Source organism: Triticum dicoccoides, chromosome 1B, assembly GCF_002162155.2.
Source record: "Triticum dicoccoides isolate Atlit2015 ecotype Zavitan chromosome 1B, WEW_v2.0, whole genome shotgun sequence".
NCBI lineage: Eukaryota > Viridiplantae > Streptophyta > Magnoliopsida > Poales > Poaceae > Triticum > Triticum dicoccoides.
The window spans coordinates 241,993,010-242,009,109 of NC_041381.1; the positions used below are offsets into that span (position 1 = coordinate 241,993,010).

The window sequence follows — 16,100 nt, forward strand, 5'->3', positions numbered from 1 at the left end:
CTCCGGTCGCTGCCCCCACCCTCTCCCTCGGCTCCAGCCGCTGCCCCCACCCTCTCCCTCGGCTCCGGCCGCCTCCCCACACTCCAACCACGGATCGAGCCGCCGCGGTTGCCCTGCACCAGATCGCGTCGCCCAGAACCACCCGTCGCCACCACGTCCTCCCCGCGCTGCCGCTATCTCTCCTTGCTCCGCCGCCAGCCGAGCACCTCCTCACCTCCATTGTTGTTCAGCACTTCCTCCAGTTCCTCCGATGGGGGCTGCGCTCATCCACTCCTACTGCTGACCCAGCTCACTCCAATCCCTCCACCACGCTACCTCCTCCCGTTGGTGAGCCTCCGTTGATGTAGCACCCCAGCCGTTCACTGTGGCCACCCCGGGCCGTTCAACAAGACAGCAAGCACATGTTTTCAGAATCCAGCAGTAAAGGTACATCAGTACACATCTCTGTGCTGCTACATCTGTACACATCAGCAAGCAAATTTAGTTTTCTGTGCTGCTACATCATCAGTCCATAATGTGCATAAGATGCAGTCCTGGTTGTGTAGACAATGAGGTGTGTGGCTGCGAAAGAGTTGCGACTCTGATCATCTTTGTTCTATAAATAGAGAGGCCTAGCTAGGCGAAATGGCATCCACTAACCTCACCTGCGTTGTGTGTTTGCAGCTGGTGCTCTGTCTTCCACTCTTCCGTTCATCGTCTAGGTACTTGCATGCCAGAGCTGCTTGGCTCGGTTCTTGTTTTTGCCTCGATCTTCCATCTCTTTTTTGCTACTTGTTGGGTCACTGACATGCTAATGCTAGCTCAATAATCTAGTTTGCTCCCTTTGTTTTATCTGCATCATTTCTCAAGCTCATAACCTCTGTCGGGACAAACTCTGTTGCAGGCACTGTCCGACTGCGAAGATGGAGTCCTACTCCTACGCAAACGGGCCAAATTTGATTGCTTGCTGTTTGGTACGTCAATAATTGACGTCTCTTTCATTGCACTGCTATATTTCGATCATGGAGTTCTCTGCCAAAACTTTCTTTCTGAACCCCTCAATTGTTTCTTGGCATGCGTTTTCAGACATGGATGATACCCTCTACCCACTAAGCTTAGGGATCAACTTAGCCTGCCGCAAGAACATCCAAGGTAAGTACAGTAGTACAGTAATAAACTTACACCAATCCTCTGTTTTCATGCTACAGAATTCGTGTGCTCATACTACTTGTATCTACCAAATCGCATACTACATGCTGAACAAGCTTCAGGTCGAGGAGGGCCTGATCCCCAAGATGTGCTTGGATTTGTACAAAGAATATGGAATTAAGATGGCTGCTTCTGTGTGTGTGTGTGTGTGTGTGTGTGTGTGTGTGTGTGTGTGTGGATATGTGTTAACTGGTGGCCGGTGGTGTGTGTGTGTGTGTGTGCAGGGTACTGCCGGAGATAAGTAGTAAGTGGCAAAGTGTCTTGAGGCAGCAGCAAGACGAGGCATAAAGCTGGCGAGCAGGTATGAGCAGCGAGCTGCTACTAGAACTTGTCGTGCCATCGTGTAGGGCCAGCATCGAGGGGACGGGGACTTGTTGTAATGCTTTACATCAATCTTCTGTTGGCAGTTAGACAAAGAATAGTAGCAAGTCCAAGCTCTCTTTGAGTGGAGGTACATAACCAATTCAAATGCTTGTTTTGGTTATGTTTAAGGAAACTCATATTTTTTTATCTTTGTCCACTGTTAGCTATGTAAAAATGTTTCAGCAGCTCGACGAATAGCTCGATTTCACTAGTCTCCTGTTTTGCTGTCGATCCCGGCCTTGGCGTCCATGAGCGCGAGCACCCCGTATCCGGTGGCGAGATGAAGGCCACCCGTGATCCCTGCTTCCCGTCATCACCTCCTCCTCGTGTGAGTTCACTGCCGAGAACAAGCACGGCCACCTACAGTTCCTGGTGGTCGCCTTGGCCACCCTCGGCCAGGAGTTCGTCCACCATGGTTACTGGCAGCCGTCCAAGTGGAGCGCGGACATCAGTCCAAGTAGAATCACAGCCACCATCTTCACCAAGCGTTGCACAGTTGTCCAAGTCGAGCACATACAACAGTCCAAGGTGATGCATGATCACTGATGGATTCAACATCTTTTTATTAGTTTGAATTCTACAAGTCTCAATTCTATGGAAGCTTGCCGGCGATGTTGGCCAGCATGCTTTCTGCAATAGCGGCACCACAAACAGTTTTGGCAGCCAGCACATGCACTACATGCTCGACTGCTACACACTGCTGCCATGGACGTAAACTATACATATTTTTTTAGAGGTTTGATATCAGTACACCCTTGAGAGGTAGTAAGTGCGGAGCAGAAAAATTGTAGCAGTTCAGCAAATAAGTTTACATGCACAAACGCTTAAGCAATCAGTAGAAGGCCACTTGATTTACTGTCTAATCTTGGAGATAAATCCAATATCCTAAGTTTGCGATGGCAGGTCACTCGTCTGAAGGGTCCACAACATATGTTTCAGAAGATCAGTACCATCATTGCAAACAGATCAGTACCATCATTACAAAAAGGTAAGAACTAATTGCGCGTGAAAAGAGTTGTTATCTCTGAAATTCAAAGAGTTCAGACAGACTGCGGGTTGATGAAGTCCGTCAGTTTCTTTGATTTTATACGTAAGCAAATCCTTGGATCTCGGGAAGATATAAAGCGTATGCACAAGATGGATTTGGGATGCATACAGATTCTCATTTCTTGTCCTCACGTTACTCCCTGGTAAGTACTAGTAGTGTACAAGTGTATGCAACTAAAAGTAGACTGTAATTACTTTTTGAATAATTTCTGATTCTTGGTACCACATTTTGTAGATGGAATAGGACAGACAAACCTTGAGGGCATGGACTACTACAACAATTTGATAGACGAGCTGATACTACATTGGTATATAAATTGTTACTGTCCTATCTCATTTTGTTGATGTGAGATTGAATTGTACAAATATTATTGGTCTCTCAGATATTGGCTAATCCAACTACTTGTTCTGTCATTTTGGTACGAATACAGCCTCACCCAACACCTCCCCTAGCGAGTCGCCACCCAGCCCCTTCCTCCATGGCTCACCTCCTCTCCCTCCACCCCCGAGGTCCTCCCCTGCAAGTCCACGTTGGAGTGCCGTCTTTCGCAGCAGAGCGGATGACCAGGGACACGAGTCCCTGCTGGAGCGCTCCTTCTCAACCAGCAGTAGGTGCCTCCTCTCTCTCTCACAACCGGTAGCAAGTTCCCTTCCCCCATACATTTTTTCTAGATCGTGTGCTCCTCCATAATCAAACCTGACGCTGACCTCGTGGTGCACTTGTGCTCTACACATGTTTTTCTTAATGCCTAAAGTGGAGAAGAACATGTTTCCGGTGTCAAACATCAGTAGATTACTAGTGGGTCACTATTTATTCTTTCCTCAGTTCATAGAGAACAATGGGAATTGTTTGATGTGTGTTGGAGAAATAGTTCAGTTTTACATATCATACGAAGAAAAGAACATGTTTCTTATAGGAGAAAAAAACACTATTAGCAACTCACAATGTATTATACTATCAGTTCAGCCATAAACAAAAAAATAGGGCGGGTGTGTGTTAGATAGAGTTCAATGTCTCACTATTTTCACTTGCCCGGGAAAAAAATGCTTTGTTGCAGATTAGAAATATTGATTTTTTTGTCTGATTGAAACTTGAACTGTATCCTTCATATATTATACAAACAGTACACATATTAGAAAATAATCTATTGCATGTGATAGTTCATCTGATTTGTATGATATTTTTACCTATATTGCTCCCTTCTTTTCCTTGCAGATCATGATCTTGAGAGGCTCGCTGTCAAGACTAAAGGTAAATTCTATTTTCCGTTCTATCTTCATTTTTGAAATGATGGCTGTTGTGGTCCTTTATGATGAAGAATATCTATAGGATATACTGTGGTACAGTATGTATTATACAAACAATCCATACAAAAAAACAAAAAATAGTCCAGTATTGTTATAAAGATATATAAAAATAGTCCAGTATTGATATAAAGAACACATGTGACAGCAAGTCCAGGTATTACTACATGGGGAGTACAAAATTACTTTCACTGAGATTTAACTTAAAACATGCATAGCTACTAGCCATACGGACTTAATTCTTCAATGGTTGCAAACTTGTAATCTTCTTCTCCTTCAAATTTCTCTTCTGATTTTTCTACAGGTCTTCCCCTGGCTCCCGCCCCTCCTCCGATGTCATCCACTTTGAAGACACTGACGCACCCCATCAGGTCATGGAGCAAGCATGGGAAAAAAGGGACTCGCATCCCGCTGTCGTGCAAGCCCTGCTTCCCGCTGGCGCCCATCTCCACGTTAGTTCGATCTGGGCTCTGCCCTGCTCGTGCAACCCATCGTCGCCGGCAGCCGCTGTGGCCTCGTGCCTAGCGCTCTCTGTGCGCAACGCCTAGGCCATTCACTGCCTCCACACAAGGCCGTTTGACGACGCAATGCTCAAGCAGTTCACCCTTACCACCACAAGTCGTTAACCTCCGCCACACGGGGCCGTGCGACAATGCAGCAATCAGGCCATTCACCTCTGCCACCGCCCTGCACCTCGACGTCGAGCATGGCCCTCCCGTGAGAGATCGGAGAGATAAGGCGCTCCTACCACCTTCTTCCCCGTGGATCCAGCTCCTGTTCCCCGTCGACAGCAGGAGACACGAGGTCGCCTCCGGCGCTGCTGGTGGCGTGAAGGCCGTCAAATGGTAAATTTCCGACCCTTGTAACCTCAGGTACTACTACAAAGCAGAAAGGATCTCTGTAAGTTAGTTAATAGCACCATGATGTGCCTGTTGTGCTGCAAGACTGCTAGTTCTTCAACTAAAAATAAATATACATTTCGCTTGGCATGCTTTCTGGATGTGGTATTACATGATACAGTCCCAAAAAAGTATAAATTTCTTCCATATTCAGTTCAATTTTCTCTAGTATGTATGTTCTGAAGATGATGAGAGAATGGTCTGGTGGAGATGATGCATGTTTGTTTGCCTTTTATCATGATATATAAAAAGATGCTGGTAGCTCTAGTACCTATACTACAACAGCTCATTGAAAAAAAATCAGTTCAATACATACTTGGAAAAAAGTTCAATACTAAGTGTTCTCTGCCTATCCTTACATTAGCTAGTCTTCACCATGTCCAGATAGTGCCTAGAAGAAGTTAACTCATGCATTTCCATAAAACTATGTACTGATAAATCAGAACTCGTGCATTTCCATAAAATTCTGTAAGTATCGTGTGTGTGCTGTTACAAATCTGAAATATTTTTTCCAATCATACTATTTGATGCAATCACCTAAAAATGTTGAAGAAAAAGTCTGCAAGTTTGGTGTATGTGCTGCTACAAATCTAAACTTCTTGTCCAGTCATTCTAGTACTGATGAAGATTGAGTTGACTGAAATAATGTAGTCGATTCCTAAGACCCTTACTAATCCTTCTATATATAGAAGTTGTGCCTGATAGCCATACATGACTTTTGTCTTTGTTCCCTGCTTGTTTTTGTAAAATTCTTTGAACTGATTTAGGTGATATATTTGGACACTTGCCTCGTCAGTACAACAGCACGCTCCACAGCCGGTCAGGAGAAGAGTTGCATGCAGGCCACCCTCTGCTCCGTCCTCGATCCGGCGCAGTCATCTCCCTCTCATCCTCTCTCTGCTCCGTGTGTGTGTGTGCAGGGAGTGGAAGGAGATAGTGCAGGGGAGTGGGAGGTCCTTCCATGGTGAATTCATAGGCATCTTCCATGGAGATTGTGAACTCTCTCGATTATTGCTTGAGGATTTATGTTGGTCTGTCCTCTATAGTTCTTGTATAGTGGCGTCCTCTTTTTCTAGTGTTTCTCTTTTGATGTTGTTGCAGGTGTTTAATAACCCACTGATATGATTTCTGGAAACAAGCTTCAGTATAGAGAAGCTTCGGTACGAGAAAAAATGGGTCATCACTTCATCCATATGCAACCTCCTGCGTGGTCGTACATTTTTATTTGGATCTACTCGCTGTGTGGTCATCCATATGTGTATTGTGTTGTCAGGTCGTGTGCAAGTTTGTTACAAGTTCATTTATATGTTGGTAACCACTGTTATTGCTGCTAGCTATCGATCTGACTGTTGTATTACTGTAGCCCCTTCGCTGGCTTAATCTCCTACTATTTGCTAGCTTGGCATTGTAAAAACATGACAAGTTCACAACTACAAAAGTTGTAAGTTCAAACATGGCGTACCAGATAACTTTGGGGAAAAAGCTCAGACGAAAAGAAAACACAGAAATTCAAATGGTAAAAGTTCCAGTCGCAAAATGAGAGAAGTTCAAAACATTGTTGCAAAAAATATTGAGTTCAACAAAAAAAAGGGAACACACATGATTTATTTTTTTTGAAAAAATATCATTCAGTTCAATGATATAAAACATGCAAGCTCAAACTGTTGACGAAGTTACGGGATAAACAAATTTTCCTATTCAAGTGGAAGCTCCCAGTATATGATGGATGTGGGAGTTATTTTTTCGATGCTTCTCTTTATGTAATTTTTTATGTTTTCAAGTGCTCGATGAAAATTTATGTTCCTAGTAGTTCATGTATTATTGCCTGAGGAGTTCATGTGTTACTGGCCAGTAAGTAAACCTATTAATCACTCTCTCAAGTGTGATGAAAAAAATGGGCAGTAAATTGATGAAAAAATATCATCGAGTTCAAAACACGCCGAGACACGCGACGGCCACCCCAGTTCGGGCGTAGTAAGTACCTCAGTACGAGTTAAAAACGGTGGTATGTTCGGAATAAAAGAAATGACAGAAAATCAAACTGTGAAGTTCAAGCAAAAAAAAGAAACCCCATGAAAATCCTGCTTAGTAAGTATCTCAGTACAAGTTGTAAAATGAGAGAAGTTCAGAACAACATTGTCAAAATAATGTTGAGTTAAAGCAAAAAAAACAAACACATTTTCTTTTTGAATAAAATATCATTCAGTTCGATAATACAAACCATCCAAGTACAGGGACGATGATACAGTAAACCGTTGAAAACTTACGAGAAAAACATTACCCAAAAAACAGAGCAAAGTCTAGTTAATGAAAACACGCTTAGTACAAACCCATGAAAGCATCAGTACAAGTATCCCTTTTCGGAACCATTCAAAATTACTCTACAAAAAATAGCTCAGTACAAACATACACATATATCAGTACGATTATTTTGTTTTTCAGACGAGAAAACAGCAGGATCTGTCATGTCGTATTCAAAATTACTTTTAAACGATTGCGAAGTAGAGAAAACATTCACCATGACTAAGTTTTGCATTTTCGATAGCTATCCAACGGTATATTATTTGCCATACTTCGACAAACTTTTTTAAAAAATCGCATTCAAAATCAAATTTGACCGTATTCAAATTCGTTTTTAAACCATAAGGAATTAGAAAAATATTTCTATACGGAAAAGTTGCGCATTTTCCATAGCTTTCCAACGCCGTATCATTTGTGTCAATCCGACAAACCGATTGCAAAAAATCGTGAAAATACGTTTCGCCTAGAATTTCACCGTTTTTCAAATTACTTTTAAATCATATAGAATTAGAAAAAACAATACATATATGGAAGATGCGGATTTTCACCAGCTTTCCAACACCGTCTTATTTCCTCAATTCCGACAAACCATTTGAAAATTGAGTCCAAAATACGATTCACGTTTTCGGTTTTGAAAAAAATGGTTTTTTCAAAACTGCTCTTAAACCATAATGATTTTGCAAAAACGTTCAATATACTTGAAATATGGTTGTCAAAAGCTTTCCAACGATATATTACACGTCACGTTCTGACAAAACAATTACAAAAAGGTTTTAAACTAAAGAAGACGATCTGTTAAACACAACTGAAAGCATCAGTTCAACCGCTTCGAAAACATCAGTACAACCACCTGAAACCGTCAGTTCAAAAAGGGTAACAGAATAATATTCTGTTACGCGTAACAGAATAGCCCAGATGTATATATATATAATAGAAACAACATAAGGTTTCGTTAAACATGTCATTCGTCCAACCATTTTATAGACCTTCCCACTTCCTTTATTTTTCGTTTTTATTAATCCTATATCTGAATTTTCTCCCACTTTCTTTTTCGATGTCATCTAAGTTTTCTCCCAGTACTTCTCCCTAGAACCAACTCAACCATCCCACCTCTAGCCTAAAAAAACATAATACCCAACATCCTATTAACTCATCAAATTAAAGTGACATTTTATTTCATAAATCGAAAGTTCTTACAAAATAATAATAATTGTTTATATATAACTTGGCAAGTTAACTCCTAGTGATTGCGTACATAAACTTGCAAAGATTTTACTGACCATTGCAGTAATAGACGTGCAATCATGTGTTTATGTTTTTATAACATTTCTTCGTCCAGCCCAACATGATATTTTCACCCAGCCCAGCAAGTCTGTGGATTTCAAGAAAAATGCAAATGGGCTTTAAATTCTAACATAATATATAAATGAGATGCATAGATGTTATATCATTGTTTCACCAGCCCACCAAATGGACTAAAAAACCAAATGGACTAGCTGACATGTGGGCCAGTAGGTCAAAGCCTAAGCACTTTCGCAAAAAATAAAATACAAAGGTCGAAGCCTAAGCAAGGCGTTGGATTTATATCCAATGACCGGCATTCTTCTTCAATCTCTCGTCTTCTTCCCCCCAGCGCTGCTGGGACCGCCTGCTCCAGCCTCTAGCGTTCAGCGGCACAGTTTTGCGCGCCTCGCGGCGAAATGCTACCCCGCCGATGGCCAGGCCATCCCTCCACTCCTCTGCACCTCCTGTTATTCTTTGTCGAGTGTAGGCCCACCCCGCACCCGAACCAATCAAGTTTCCCACTCCTCTCCATCTGCGACTCCACTACCACGTCTTCTCCATCACCGGGGCATTCCAGTCTGGGGCCTCGCCGTCGTCTACCGGCTTGGTGCGCTCCGCACGGTATGGTCAACATGGTCAACAAACGAGAGCCGTCAGAAGATGACTGGACGTGGAGAGGCTGACAGTGGGGACGCACCATGCCCATGGACGCATGCATGCAACTGCATCCTTTTTACCCTAAAAATAATGTTTTCTCCCCTGACAGCTGGGACCCACCAGCTACATCTTCACACGAAAGGAAGTGCGTCCTTATTACGGGTAAAAAAATGATTCTTCCCCCTGACAGCTAAAACCCACCAACTATATCTTTGCACGCAAGGAAGTGCATCCTTATCCTCCCTGACAGCTGGGACCCACCCGGTCAAAGCGTACGTAGCATTATCTATGTACATACCGGTCGATCGGTTTGTCTGACACGATGAACCGTGGCCGAGTAAGGAGCGGTAGCAGTTCAGTTAGTCCAGTCAAAACCGTGTACACGTACGTACAGCCAGATGCCAAAAAATACAGCCACATACATACATACAGGCGGGGTCTCAAACGCGTACTCGCGCATACGTACAACCATGGCTCGTGTACATGGAGAGGCCACGGACGACGGCAATGGCGTCCTATTCATCGGAAGCCAACCGACTGGCTCGGAACGGAGAAACTGCGTCGTGTTCATGGAGAGGCAACGAAATGTGTCGTGTTCATCAGGAGGCAACGGAATACGGCATGTTTATCAGGAGCCAACTGGCTTGGACAGAACAGCCGAAACAAGGTCTCGCGTACCGCAGAACAGAGGAAATGGCCTTCTGTTCGACCGCGTACGGTTGAAACAAGGTCATGTTCATTGGGAAGGGTCTGGCGTACCGCAGAACGAAGGAAACGGACTTGTGTTCGACCGCGTACAGAGGAAATTTTTTCTGTCATGCTTATGACACTTCTATGATGATAACTGTGACAAAACCCGGTATCATCATAGAAGTGTCATAAGCATGACAGAAAAAATTTCGTTCGGCCCAAAATGTCATGGATGTGTCTTTTTTTTGTAGTGCCACAAGCACCAATCTATAGTTCTGGTACAAAGATTGAACACAAGAGATGAACTAGGGTTTGAGAGGAGATGGTGTTGCTGAAGATGTTGATGGAGATTGCCCTCCCCAAGATGGGAGAGTTGTTGGTGATGATGATGACGATGATTTCCCCCTCTGGGAGGGAAGTTCCCCGGGCGAAATCGCTCCACTGAAGGGCAAAAGTGATCCTGCCCAAGTTCCGCCTCAAGACGGCAGTGCTTCATATCGAAAGTCTTCTCCTTATTTTTCTAAGTCAAAAATTGCTTATATACCAGAAGAGGGGCACCAGAGGTGGGCACAACCCACCAGGGCGCGCCTGGGCTCCCTGGCGCGCCCAGGTGGTTTGTGCCCACCTGGTGGGCCCCCTATGGTACTTATTTGCTCCAACAATTCTTATTTATTCCATAAATTTCCCCGTGAAGTTTTAGCTCATTTGGAGATGTGCAGAATAGGTGGCCTGACGTAGCTTTTCCAGGTCCAGAATTCCAGCTGCCGGTATTCTCCCTCTTTATATGAACCTTGCATATTATGAAAGAAAAGGCATTAGAATTACTCCAAAAATCATTATTATGCATCAAAACATTATAAATAACAGTAGGAAAACATGATACAGAATGGACATATCAACTCCCCCAAGCTTAGACCTTGCTTGTCCTCAAGCGAAAACCAAAATCGAAAAACATGTCCACATGCTTAGAGAGAGAGGTGTCGATAAAAAAATACGGACATAGAAGCATCATGTACATTATTATAACAACAACAAACTTTAACATAAAACTTTATATCATATAACTTCTCGTGAATAAGTAACAATTCATCACAACATCAAAGTATAAAGCATAAACTCTATTGAAAACTAACAAACTATGTTCTTAGTAAACTTTGCAACTACAATTCATCATCTTTTCAGGGAAGGGTCATGATACGTCTCCAACGTATCTGTAATTTTTTATTGTTCCATGCTATTATATTATCATTCTTAGATGTTTTACAATCATTTTATATCATTTTTTGGTACTAACCTATTGACATATTGCCCAGTGCCAGTTGTTGTTTTCTGCATGTTTTTTTACATTGCAGGAAATGTTGGAAATATGCCCTAGAGGCAATAATAAAAGTGTTATTATTATATTTCTTTGTTCATGATAATAGTCTTTTATTCATGCTATAACTGTATTATCCGGAAATCGTAATACACGTGTGAATACATAGACCACAATATGTCCCTAGTGAGCCTCTAGTTGACTAGCTCGTTGTGATCAACAGATAGTCATGGTTTCCTAGCTATGGACATTAGATGTCGTTGATAACGGGATCACATCATTAGGAGAATGATGTGATGGACAAGACCCAATCCTAAGCCTAGCACAAAGATCGTGTAGTTCGTATGCTAAAGCTTTTCTAATGTCAAGTATCTTTTCCTTAGAACATGAGATTGTGCAACTCCCGGATACCGTAGGAATGCTTTGGGTGTACCAAACGTCACAACGTAACTGGGTGGCTATAAAGGTGCATTACAGGTATCTCCGAAAGTATCTGTTGGGTTGGCACGAATCGAGACTGGGATTTGTCACTCCGTGTAAATGGAGAGGTATCTCTGGGCCCACTCGGTAGGACATCATCATAATGTGCACAATGTGACCAAGGGGTTGATCACGGGATGATGTGTTACGGAACGAGTAAAGAGACTTGCCGGTAACGAGATTGAACAAGGTATCGGTATACCGACGATCGAATCTCGGGCAAGTAAAATACCGCTAGACAAAGGGAATTGTATACGGGATCGATTGAGTCCTTGACATCGTGGTTCATCCGATGAGATCATCGTGGAACATGTGGGAGCCAACATGGGTATCCAGATCCCGTTGTTGGTTATTGACCGGAGAACGTCTCGGTCATGTCTACATGTCTCCCGAACCCGTAGGGTCTACACACTTAAGGTTCGATGACGCTAGGGTTATAAAGGAAGCTTGTATGTGGTTACCGAATGTTGTTCGGAGTCCCGGATGAGATCCCGGACGTCACGAGGAGTTCCGGAATGGTCCGGAGGTAAAGATTTATATATGGAAAGTTATTGTTCGGGTTCCGGAAAAAGTTCGGGTTTTTTCGGTATTGTACCGGGAAGCTTCCAGAAGGTTCCGGAGGATTCCGGAGGGGTCCGGAGGTCCGGAAATTGTTCCACCATGTCCAATACAGTAGCATGGGCTGTAAGGGGGCGCCCTAGCCTTTATGGGCCAAGGGAACCAGCCCCCCAAGGCCCATGCGCATGGGAAGGGGGAAACCCTAAAGGGGGAGGCCTCCACTTGACTTGGGAGGCACTCCTCCCCCCTTGGCCGCACCCCTTGGGGTGGGAAACCCTAAAGGGGGCGCAGCCCCCCCTTCCCCCTATATATAGTTGAGGTTTGGGGCTGCTAAACACATGAGAACTTCTCCCTCTACTGGTGTAGCCCTGCCTCTCCTCCTCCTCCTCTCCCTTGGTGCTTGGCGAAGCCCTGCTGGATTGCCACGCTCCTCCACCACCACCACGCCGTTGTGCTGCTGTTGGATGGAGTCTTCCTCAACCTCTCCCTCTCTCCTTGCTGGATCAAGGCATGGGAGACGTCACCGGGCTGTACGTGTGTTGAACGCGGAGGTGCCGTCCGTTCGGCACTAGGATCTCCGGTGATTTGGATCACGACGAGTACGACTCCTTCAACCCCGTTCTCTTGAACGCTTCCACTTAGCGATCTACAAGGGTATGTAGATGCACTCTCCTTCCCCTTGTTGCTAGTCTCTCCATAGATAGATCTTGGTGACACGTAGGAAAATTTTGAATTTCTGCTACGTTCCCCAACAGTGGCATCATGAGCTAGGTCTATTGCGTAGATTCTTTGCACGAGTAGAACACAAAGTAGTTGTGGGCGTTGATTTTGTTTAATACGCTTACCGTTACTAGTCCAATTTTGTTTCGACGGCATCGTGGGATGAAGCGGCCCGGACCGACCTTACACGTACTCTTACGTGAGACAGGTTCCACCGATTGACATGCACTTGGTGCATAAGGTGGCTAGCGGGTGTCAGTCTCTCCCACTTTAGTCGGAACGGATTCGATGAAAAGGGTCCTTATGAAGGGTAAATAGCAATTGGCATATCACGTTGTGGTTTTGCGTAGGTAAGAAACGTTCTTGCTAGAAACCCATAGCAGCCACGCAAAACATGCAAACAACAATTAGAGGACGTCTAACTTGTTTTTGCAGGGTATGTCATGTGATGTGATATGGCCAGAAGTTGTGATGAATGATGAATTGTGATGTATGAGATCATGTTCTTGTAATAGGATTCACGACTTGCATGTCGATGAGTATGACAACCGGCAGGAGCCATAGGAGTTGTCTTTATTTTGTATGACATGCGTGTCATTGAAGAACGCCATGTAACTTACTTTACTTTATTGCTAAACGCGTTAGCCATCGAAGTAGAAGTAGTCGTTGGCGTGACAACTTCATGAAGACACGATGATGGAGATCATGATGATGGAGATCATGGTGTCAAGCCGGTGACAAGATGATCATGGAGCCCCGAAGATGGAGATCAATGGAGCTATATGATATTGGCCATATCATGTCACAACTATATAATTGCATGTGATGTTTATTATGTTTATGCATCTTGTTTACTTAGAACGACGGTAGTAAATAAGATGATCCCTTACAAAAATTTCAAGAAGTGTTCTCCCCTAACTGTGCACCGTTGCTACAGTTTGTCGCTTCTAAGCACCACGTGATGATCGGGTGTGATGGATTCTTACGTTCACATACAACGGGTGTAAGACAGTTTTACACAGCGAAAACACTTAGGGTTAACTTGACGAGCCTAGCATGTACAGACATGGCCTCGGAACACGGAGACCGAAAGGTCAAGCATGAGTCGTATAGTAGATACGATCAACATGAAGATGTTCACCGATGATGACTAGTCCATCTCACGTGATGATCGGACACGGCCTAGTTGACTCGGATCATGTAATCACTTAGATGACCAGAGGGATGTCTATCTGAGTGGGAGTTCATAAGATGAACTTAATTATCCTGAACATAGTCAAAAGAACCTTTTGCAAATTATGTCGTAAGCTCGCGTTTTAGTTCCACTTTTTAGATATGTTCCTAGAGAAAATATAGTTGAAAGTTGATAGTAGCAATTATGCGGACAGTAGAAAGCTTATGTCCTTAATGCACTGCTCAGTGTGCTGAACCCCAAACATCGTTTGTGGATGTTGCGAACATCGGACATACACATTTTGATAACTACGTGATAGTTCAGTTAAACGGTTTAGAGTTGAGGCACTAAAGACGTTTTCGAAACATCGCAGAACATATGAGATGTTTCAAGGGCTGAAATTGGGATTTCAGGCTCGTGCCCACGTCAAGAGGTATAAGACCTCCGACGATTTTCTTAACCTGCAAACTAAGGGAGAAAAGCTCAATCATTGAGCTTGTGCTCAGATTGTCTGAGTGCAGCAATCACTTGAATCGAGTGGGAGTTGATCTTCCAGATGATATAGTGATGTTTCTTCAAAGTCATTGCCACCAAGCTGCTAGAGCTTTGTGATGAACTATAACAAATCAGGGATAGATATGATGATCCTTGAGGTATTCACGATGTTTGACACCACGAAAGTAGAAATCAAGAAGGAGCATCAATTGTTGATGGTTGGTGAAACCACTAGTTTCAAGAAGGGCAAGGGCAAGAAGGGATACTTCATGAAACAGCAAATCAGCTGCTGCTCTAGTGAAGAAACCCAAAGGTTGAACCCAAACCCGAGACTAAGTGCTTCTGTAATAAGGGGAACAACCACTGGAGCAGAATTACCCTAGATACTTGGTAGATGAGAAGGCTGGCAAGGTCAATAGAAGTATATTGGATATACATTATGTTAATGTGTACTTTACTAGTACTCCTAGTAGCACCAGGGTATTGGATACCAGTTCGGTTGCTAAGTGTTAGTAACTCGAAATAAAAGAGCTACGGAATAAACGGAGACTAGCTAAAAGTGAGCTGACGATATGTGTTGGAAGTGTTTCCAAGTTTGATGTGATCAAACATCGCACGCTCCCTCTACCATCAAGATTAGTATTAAACCTGAATAAGTGCTCTTGCACCTAAAGGAATGGTTTATTGAATCTCGATCGTAGGGATACACATTTTCATGCCAAAAGTTATAAGATAGTAATGATAGTACCACTTACTTGTGGCACTACCATGTAAGTCATATTGGTATAAAACGCATGAAGAAGCTCCATGTTGATGGATCTTTGGACTCACTCGTTTTTGAAAAGTTTGAGACATGCGAACCATGTCTATTGGTGTATATGCATGAAGAAACTCCATGCAAATGGACCGTTTGAACTCACTTGATTTTGAATCACTTGAGATATGCAAATCATACCACATAGGCAAGATGACTGAAAAGCCTCGGTTTCAGTAAAATGGAACAAGATAGCAACTTGTTGGAAGCAACACATTTTGATGTGTGCAGTCCAATGAGTGCTAAGGCATGCAGTGAATATCGTTATGTTCTTACTTCACAGATGATTCAAGTAGATGTTGAGAATATTTACTTGATGAAACACAAGTCTGAATTATTGAATGGTTCAAGTAATTTCAGAGTGAAGTAGAAGATCATTGTGACAAGAGGATAAAATGTCTATGATATGATCATAGAGATGAATATCTGAGTTACGAGTTTTGGCACACAATTAAGACATTGTGGAAATTGTTTCGCCTGGAACACCATAGTGTGATGGTGTGTCTGAACATCATAGTTGCACCCTATTGGATATGGTGCGTACCATGATGTCTCTTATCGAATTACCACTATCATTTATGGGTTAGGCATTAGAGACAACCACATTCACTTTAAATAGGGCACCACGTAATTCCGTTGAGATGACACCATATGAACTACGGTTTAGAGAAACCTAAGCTGTCATTTCTTAAAGGTTTGGGGCTGCGACGCTTATGTGAAAAAGTTTCAGGTTGATAAGCTCGAATCCAAAGCGGATAAAATGCATCTTCATAGAACACCCAAAACAGTTGGGTATACCTCCTAATTCAG

The 16,100-nt window shown here is 43.3% G+C and overlaps 1 long non-coding RNA gene across 16 annotated transcripts; it reads left to right on the forward strand.

Moving 5' to 3' along the window:
* Positions 1 to 6: 6 nt before the first annotated feature.
* Positions 7 to 6,102, forward strand: LOC119330059. 16 transcript variants are annotated; one of them, XR_005159885.1, is made up of 14 exons: positions 7 to 426; positions 664 to 701; positions 884 to 953; positions 1,066 to 1,131; positions 1,413 to 1,489; positions 1,596 to 1,639; positions 1,716 to 2,079; positions 2,455 to 2,539; positions 2,625 to 2,741; positions 2,834 to 2,906; positions 3,030 to 3,206; positions 3,815 to 3,850; positions 4,208 to 4,748; positions 5,570 to 6,102. It is a non-coding gene; the product is annotated as an uncharacterized LOC119330059 (long non-coding RNA). The 16 variants fall into 16 exon arrangements; XR_005159875.1 differs by having other exon boundaries at positions 1,066 to 1,489; XR_005159876.1 differs by having other exon boundaries at positions 1,251 to 1,639.
* The last annotated feature ends 9,998 nt before the right edge of the window (positions 6,103 to 16,100 follow it).